This window comes from Trichechus manatus, unplaced genomic scaffold (genome assembly GCF_000243295.1).
Source record: "Trichechus manatus latirostris isolate Lorelei unplaced genomic scaffold, TriManLat1.0 scaffold00011, whole genome shotgun sequence".
In the NCBI taxonomy this organism is placed as follows: domain Eukaryota; kingdom Metazoa; phylum Chordata; class Mammalia; order Sirenia; family Trichechidae; genus Trichechus; species Trichechus manatus.
In genome coordinates, this window is record NW_004443947.1 from 14620008 (window position 1) to 14628487 (window position 8480).

Here is an 8480-nt window from a genome sequence, read left to right on the forward strand (position 1 = left end):
TGAAAAAAGAAAAGAAAGAGTTTAAAGAGCTAAGAATAGAGAGGAGAGTGAGTGAAGGAGGGGGAAAGAAAGAAAACAGCAAAAATCAGGATTCTATTAGAGTATGCCAAATGTCAGATTATGTTTAATAACCTTTCTAATTTTATGAGGTATAAATATGATGATAGGCATGTCATGACATCATTTAGCCCTAGGATTGAAGGAGTGCTTGGTCATTTCGATAATGGAGCTGGGATGGTAATAGGATGAATCGTATAGTGCAAGGTGACAGGTTAGTTCTTTTAGGATCATAGGCCTCTTCCTAGTGCTGCATAAAAGGGATTATTATATTGGTTTTCAGAAGTATCTTGACATTAAAATCGTGATTTTGACAGGTTTATGTATTCAGTCCCTTTCATTTGCATGAGATTGAAACTTGACATTAGAAATGCTCAGACCAAATGCATTTTAAACGTTATGCATACTCGCATATTTATTTTGTGAACACAGTAAATACAACATGTAAGCTGGCACAATATAGGTCAACTTTTAAGAACCATTATCCTTTGTACTTTTTAGTGAACTGCATATTACTTTGGTAAGCGTTAGGAATCTACCAAAAAATGTGAAAATATTTGGAGAGTTAGGGTGAATGTGCTATGCATGCAAAGTTACATTTTTGTAGTAGCCAGAATACCTGCTATTTAACAAGGTAAGTGTTCCAGTCTGTTAGTGCAATTCTTTGTGCTTTGGTGAGGTCATTTATGTCATTTTTATGTGTTATTAATTTTTTTCATATTTTTCAAGATCTATGCATTTCATTTAAAGCTATCAATTTTTTTTTTTTGCCACGTAGAGTCCTCTTCACAGGCTTATAATAACTTATCCGGTAAAACTGGACTTGCACTATTGTTATCTATGCCCTTGCTACTCATAGTGGACCAGCAACATTGGCATCACCGGGAAACTTGCTAGCAATGCAGAATCCCAGGCCCACCGCAGAACTACTGAATCCAAATTTGACTTTTAACAGCATCCCTAGATGATTCCCATGCACACTGAAGTTTGAGAAGTACTGGTCTAAGCAATATTTAGAATAAAAGCAAACAAAAAAGCTAGCAAACTACCAAGGCTTTTTCTCTTTTAAAACTATCAACATATTTATAAATAACCAATTACCAAACCTTTCAGCTTACTGGAAGGTTGATGTCAAGTGCATATATCTGAAAGCCTTAATAGAGTAGTGTGTAATGTCTACTACTTTTAAAGACCTTTAAAGCAAGGATAGGAGCCCCGGTGGCACAATGGTTACGTGCTGCTAACCAAAAGGTCAGTGGTTAGAGCCCAACAGAAGCTTCACAGAAGAAAAGACCTAGCAACCTGCTCCCGTAAAGACTATAGCCCAGGAAACCCTAGGGGACATCATACTCTGTCCTATAGGATTTCTGTGAATTGGAATCAGCTTGAAGGCACACAACAACAACATAGCAGGGGTTGGCAAACCTGGCAAACTGGCTAAGTCATTCTCATAGTCCATTGTTATAAGGCCTGTGAGGTAAGAAAGATTTGAACAGTCTTAAATTGTTGAAAAAAATCAAAAGAAGAATAATATTTCGTGATATATAAAATTCAGAGTCTGAGGCCTGGTGGTGCAGTGGTTAAGTCCACAACTGCTAACTGAAAGGTTGATGGTTCGAATCCACCAGCCACTCCCTGGAAGAAAGATGTGGCAATTTGCTTCTGTAAAGAGTTACAGCCTTGGAAACCTATAGGGCAGTTCTATTCTGTCCTATAGGGTTGCTGTGACGTGGAATTCAACAGAATGGCAATGGCATTTTTTTTGGCTTATGGCTGCTTTTTCACCACAATAGCAGACTTGAATAATTGTGACAGAGACCATATGGCCTGCAAAGAATAAAATCTTTATTATCTGGCCTTTACAGAAAATAATAAGAATAATAATTTGTGGACCCCTGTTGGATAGTATAGACTTTTTTTTTTTTTTTGTAGCCTGTGATGGTACTGTTAATCATGAAGCGACATTATTAAATGCAATTATTCAATGTTCTTTTGAATTTTGGATACCCAAGGCAGGGTAATGGAGAAATAAATAAATGCAGAAATCAGAAATTATTCTTATTTTGCTTTAAGATAAGTAAAGGAAAAGCCTCATACCATCTATAAACAACTATGACATATCACATCATTAAATTCTCAGATTATAAGAACTTTAGAATAATGTCTAGGCATAATTTAAGGGATGATATGCTTAGAAGTCTTGTAGAGGCAGAATTGACTTTATGTTTACTTGTCTTTTTAAAATTTGAACATAGCTCTTGTGGTACATTCCTCAAAACTACTGAAGTGTCGTCGTTTGGAGTGAGCTCTTGGATATTTTGTTTTTTCAAAATGGACACTCCCAAATTGCCCTCTTCAACAGAGATTTGACCAGTGGTAAATAATTCCTTCCAGAACATGGTCCCAGAACTAAAATAGTTCAAAATCATTGATGAGTAGCACATATCTATCACACAGACCTTGAGCTTTATTCCAAAGAAAAGAAGGAAGAGGAGCAGTTCAGGAAGTTGTAAGTAAAAGACAGTAGGAGATTAGGGGATAGCAGTTGACAGGAAATGGAAAAGACAGAAGACCTACTGCCACCGTCTATGACTTAGGAAGAGGAAAATGGCCCTCAAAAGGCTCCGAAGGCATGACTATGATATGGCGGAATATAATGATTGCTATTCATAATAATGATTCTCTGAGTCACTCAGAGAAGAGATACTTAGTACTCTCTGTTTAAAATAATAATAATAAAAAACAATGTAATGTTTGACATATTTCAGAAGGCTTTCCATCAAAATGCTTAGCTTGAAACGTTGATGAAGAGGGATGCTTTAGTTCTCGGGAATGTTTGAATATGCGAACATCTACCCTGACTATGCTGAGTACCTGAGCTCTCACTATTCTAAAACAATGACTAGAAATAGCATGCCTGTGCTCGTTTTTGCCAGCAAGATCAGCAGTCAGGGGAGAGAGCTTATCTCAAAGAGGGTGCAAAAGTACCTAGTGAGGCATATAAACAAATGCATCACATATATACATTTTTTTTGTTTGCATCCAATTTCTGAATTAATTATTTGTTACTGTAAATCTTTGTAAAAATAATCGTAATCCATACTAGGAAAAAAAAAAGCAACAAGATCCATTTTAAAAGTCTAATGTATTTTCTAAAATGAGAAAATTTCCCATAAGAGCTTTCTATACACCCGTGAGGTGTTTAGAACAGTATATATCTCACATTTACTCAAATAAATTGGTTTGAAAATGTGCAAAAGTGAATATTCTATTCCTTGCATCTGAGAATGAAATAAGTTGTCTCGCATTCTAGCAGTGAGCACCATTTTAGCATTCAGCTAGTGCTTCCTTCAAGGGCTGTAACTTGGCTCATTCATCAGCCTCAAACGGGCTAATTTAAAATAGTCTGAGAAAGAAAAGGAGGAAAAAGCTAATTGTCTGCAAAGAGGTGTTAAGAATGAAATAAAAATATAGAAAATTAGGAGTTGGAGAGTTATCTTTTTCAGCTGTTGCAGCTACTGTCTGAGGATGCTTACTAGTAATTTGTGAAGATGTGTGGGTTTTGAATCACTCTGTGCACAAAGCCAGCCTAGTGAGTGATAACTCCAATACTAGCTTTGCCTTGAGTGGATTAGGTGCTAAGTGGGTTTAACAAAATTACCCAGAGCATTACATTATATTCCTCCCACTTTTTGTGACAGGAGCTATTATTCCTGCAGACTCTTCTGAAAAGTAAGTGGTCAAGAATATGAAAGGAGTGATAGGGTAAGAGGATATAAGAAGGATGGAGAAAAGGGGGGATCTTCACGATTAGCCCTATATTTTGGAAAACTGGGGATGACTTTGCTGAAATCTAAAGTGCCCAGCTGAAAATTTCATTTTAATTATATTTCTACTCTGATGAAGATTTAATGAGATTACCCAAAAAACTTTGTAGTTTTATATTAGATTTGGAGATACACAAACATTTGGGATAAATGAGAACCGGAAACAATGACTCTTTCCTACTCCCCTCCTTGCCTCCCTACCTCCCTACCTCCCAACTTCTCTCCTTCCGACAAATTAATAGTTTCCTGTCCTCCATCCCTCTCTCCAAATCTTGTCCAGATACTGGATGATGGACTGAAGACATGGATGTAAACACACAGTACCTGCCCTCCAGCAGCATAACTGTATCATTATAATGCAAAACCAGAACATGTAACAATAATAAGCCTATAAGACATAAGGGAGAAGGAACTTTAACAAGTTAATAAGACATAGTGAAGAAGAAACTTTCTGCCTTGGGGTTCCGGATGTCATATGCCAGTGGGAGAAACTGAAAGGGCCTAAAGTACCAAATAGTGGTTAAATAAGCAGAAAACCAGACAAGTTGGGATGTATCCTTCTTAACTGGACAAGGTTGGTTTCCATAGAGAAGTATAAAAAAAACAAACCAAGCCTGTTGTCACCTAGTCGATTCATTATAGATTGGCAAAAATAAATAATGTAAAAAAGTTTAAAATACCTATTGTCCTGAATGGAATGTAAAGTTATCTAAAAAGCCATTTTATCACATCCTGCCTTAAAATTCCAAGTGCACTTGAATTTGAAGTTTTGCATCACTTGGCTGGAGAATTATTTTTCATTGTGCAACTCTGCCAGTTATCTTCTAAATAAGAGAAGAGATCTCAGGGAGCATATCCTCATCACATGAGGCAATTTGATTCTGGACTTGGCCTCCACCACTTTAAACAAGTACCAAGGAGCACAGCTACTGATCTTATATTTTCCCCACCTAAGAGCAGCCAGAAGACAAATAAATTTCAAAGCAGAAAAGGTAGTGCCCTAAAAGAAGTTTTCCATGCAGGATATTATGTGACAATTTCACTAGCAGTCAACAAATAATAGTTTTCATCAATTAAACCGAAGTCTATTCCTATGGTAGGTGATATCCAGATGGTATCTTTTGTTAATGGTTACCTTAGAAATATTTAGACATGCAATCAATATATCCTTCTTGAGTTTTCGCTTTATGAATTACCTGATGAAGCCATGTTACCCATTTTTGTGACTCTTCCTTGATTTTTATAATTGGTAAACCCATCACGATCTAATTAAAAGACTTGTGAATCCAGCGTAAGCAATGGTTTTTCCCAAGCTAATATGGAACATAAGTCCATTTATATTACCACATTTTCTTGAGTCAGAGATACATTTAACATTTTTCTTTTTCTGTTCAATCCATTCATCTGGTACTAGTCTTTTTAGAATATAGGCTGCTTTATTTCACGGAGTAACTACAAGAATGGCATTTTAAACATTAGACTCAGATCTGAAGGACTCATACAAACTTATTCTATAAAGTAACAATTTTTTTCTCATTGCAATCCCTGAAAAAGTATGCATATGGAAGGAATATTTCTTAATTTAGTGCCGAATAACTCAGATAGGTGCACAGAATTGGCCTGCGGAATATTTGAATATAGAAACATTACATTCTTTCATATTTTACTCAGATACGATGCCTTATATTTCTAGAAGCGGATAAATGCAAGTAACAAAGGGCATATTTTTCCTACGCGTGATAAAAAATTAGACAGACTTGATCTCCTTTTTGGTCATTTACTAAACACTTGTAATTCTGATAGCACACATAAAACAACAACAAAATCTTGTTGCTGTCAAGTTGATTTTGACTCATAGCGACCCTATAGGACAGAGTAGAACTGCCCCATAGGGATTTCGAGGAGCAGCTGGTGGATTTGAACTGCTGATCTTTCTGGTTAGCAGCCTAACGCTTAACCACTGTGCCACTAGGGCTCTGAGAGTACACATAGAGCCTAACAAATATTTTTAAAAAAAATATGAATAGCTGAAATTCCTCTTTTGAAATGAAAAATCATTAAATAACCTAACTTACAATAAAAACTGAGAATATGTATGAGAGAGCAAAGAAAGGTTGAAATGTATTCAAGCATATTGACTCAGAACCTGGAAAGTGATTTGGCACAGAAGGGAGAATTTGGTAATATGGTTTAGAGAAAAATTAAATATTTAGAGAAAATTTAGGTTGTTAACTTATTTGTTATTTTTAAGTCAGAACTTCAGTTTTAATTAAGGAGAATATGGCATTCCTATTTTCAATCTATCCTAATCCTCTGTAATCACTGTCTTTCCTTTATATACTGTATCTGTGTCCGTGTTAGAGATAGCAGGTAACATTGCGAGAAAATGTAACTAATGGAAGAAGAAATGATTATTAGTGGGAATTCTACAGTACCGTGTCAGGAACATGCCCCAAAATAGCTTCAGGTTGATGGGGAATACTTAGGCTGCCAGTGGTTTAACCATTACTGACAGAAATCCCCTAGGGCAAGGCAGGAGATGAGCAGTGTAGGGAGCAGGCAGAACACAGTTCTGGACAAATGCGCAAGCCCTCGTCAAATGTGGAAACTGCCCAGATGCATCCATGTATGTCGCTAAGCCTGCACCCAGAGCCCCACCAACCTGTAGCACAGACAGCAGCATCTCTGATATGTTTACTGACAAAAGAAGGATCCTTGATGGATCCTGATGTTGGAAGCATCACCCAGCTGAACGCTTTGGGTTTGGCTGCCTCATTCTTTAATACATCTACTTAAGTCACAACTCTTGGTTTGATTCCCAGTAAGCTCTCTATTGTCTGTAAAATGAAGCACTTTCCTTCTATATTGTGAACAGCACTAAATATAAGCAGTTATTATTACTATTATTTTTTCTGACACTTTCTAGAAAACCATAAATGAGAAAACAGCAGAGATCAAACTGCAATTACATTTGGCAACTCTTCTTTTCTCTTAGGTTCATAAAAATAGGTTTGTAACCCCTTGTTGCTGTTAGCTGCCATCTAGTCAGCCACTGATTCATGGTGACCCAATGCACAATGGAATGAAAGCCTGCCCAGCTCTGTGCCATCCCCGTGATCCGTTGTGGATCAAACCATTGAGGTCCATACGGTTTTCACTGGATGATTTTTTGGAATTAGATTGCCAGGTCTTTCTCCCTAGTCTGTCTTAGTCTAGGAGTTATGTTGAAATATGTTCAGCATTGGAACAACAGGCAAGCTTTCACTGACAGATAGGTAGTAAGTTTGTATAGGGTGCATAGGCTGAAAATCAAATTCTACGCCTGAATCACCACTGCTCCCTTGAATTCCTTAGTTTTCTGCTTATCCATAATAACTCCCCAGTCAAGAAGAGAAGCTATCTGATAAATATTGGTAAGTATTCATTTTTCTTTTTAGACTTACTTTATGGAAAAAAAAAAGTAAAGATGTCTAAAAATGCTAAGGAGCCCTGGTGGTACAGTGGTTAAGAGCTCAGCTGCTAACCAAAAGGTCAGTACTTGAATCCACCTGCCGCTCCTTGGAAACCCTATGGGGCAGTTCTGCTGGGTCCTATAGGCAGAGTTGGAATTGACTTTATGGCTATGAGATTGGCTTTTTGGGTTTAAAAAATGCCAAAACACTGCAAACTACAAAAAAAAAAATGGGTGGTTGTTTCACTGAGCCCACAGTTACCAAAATTTGCCTGCAAGTGTAAGTATGGAATAAAAAGATAAACTTCAAGTTAGGGAAATTTCCAATGCTGAAAGCAAATAGGAAGATATCCTTTATCAAGACAGCCCAATATGACAATGGGTTGGTAGTTAAGAAGAGGATGGAAAATTCTCTTATCTAGTTGACAAAATGTTCCAGGACATTTTTTAGGTGATGAAAAAACACGGTAAAGCAATCGGTATAAATGTTTAGGATCCATTTACTTCCCAGTAGTGTTTACATAGTGTCTTAGTCATCTAGTGCTGCTATAACAGAAATACAACAAGTGGATGGCTTTAACAAACTGAAATTCTTCTTCTCACTGTTTGGAAGGCTAGAAGTCTGAAATAGGGTGCTGGCTCTAGGGGAAGGCTTTCTCACTCTGTTGGCCCTGGGGGAAGGTTCTTGTCTCTTTGGCTTCTGCTTCCTGGTTCCTTGGAGATCTCCACGTGGCTTGGCATATATCTTACCCCATTTCTCCTCTACTCACTTGTTTAATGTTGTTTATATCTCAAAATAGTTTAAGATACACCCTACACTAATCCTGTCTCATCAACAAAATAAAGACCATCCATTCCCAAATAGGATTATAAGCATCGATTCTGACTTATAGCAACCCTATAGGACAGAGCAGAACTGCCCCATAGAACTTTCAAAGAGCGACTGGTGGATTTGAACTTTTTGGTTAGCAGCTGAGCTCTTAACCACTTCACCACTAGGGATCCAAACCACAGGCATAGAGGTTAGGATTTACAACACGTGTTTTTGGGGGATAGAATTCAATCCATAACACAGTAAATGGGAAGATTTCAGGCCTTCTTTTTCAAAAAAACTTTTCTGTTTATTTTTTACTAATTATTATTAC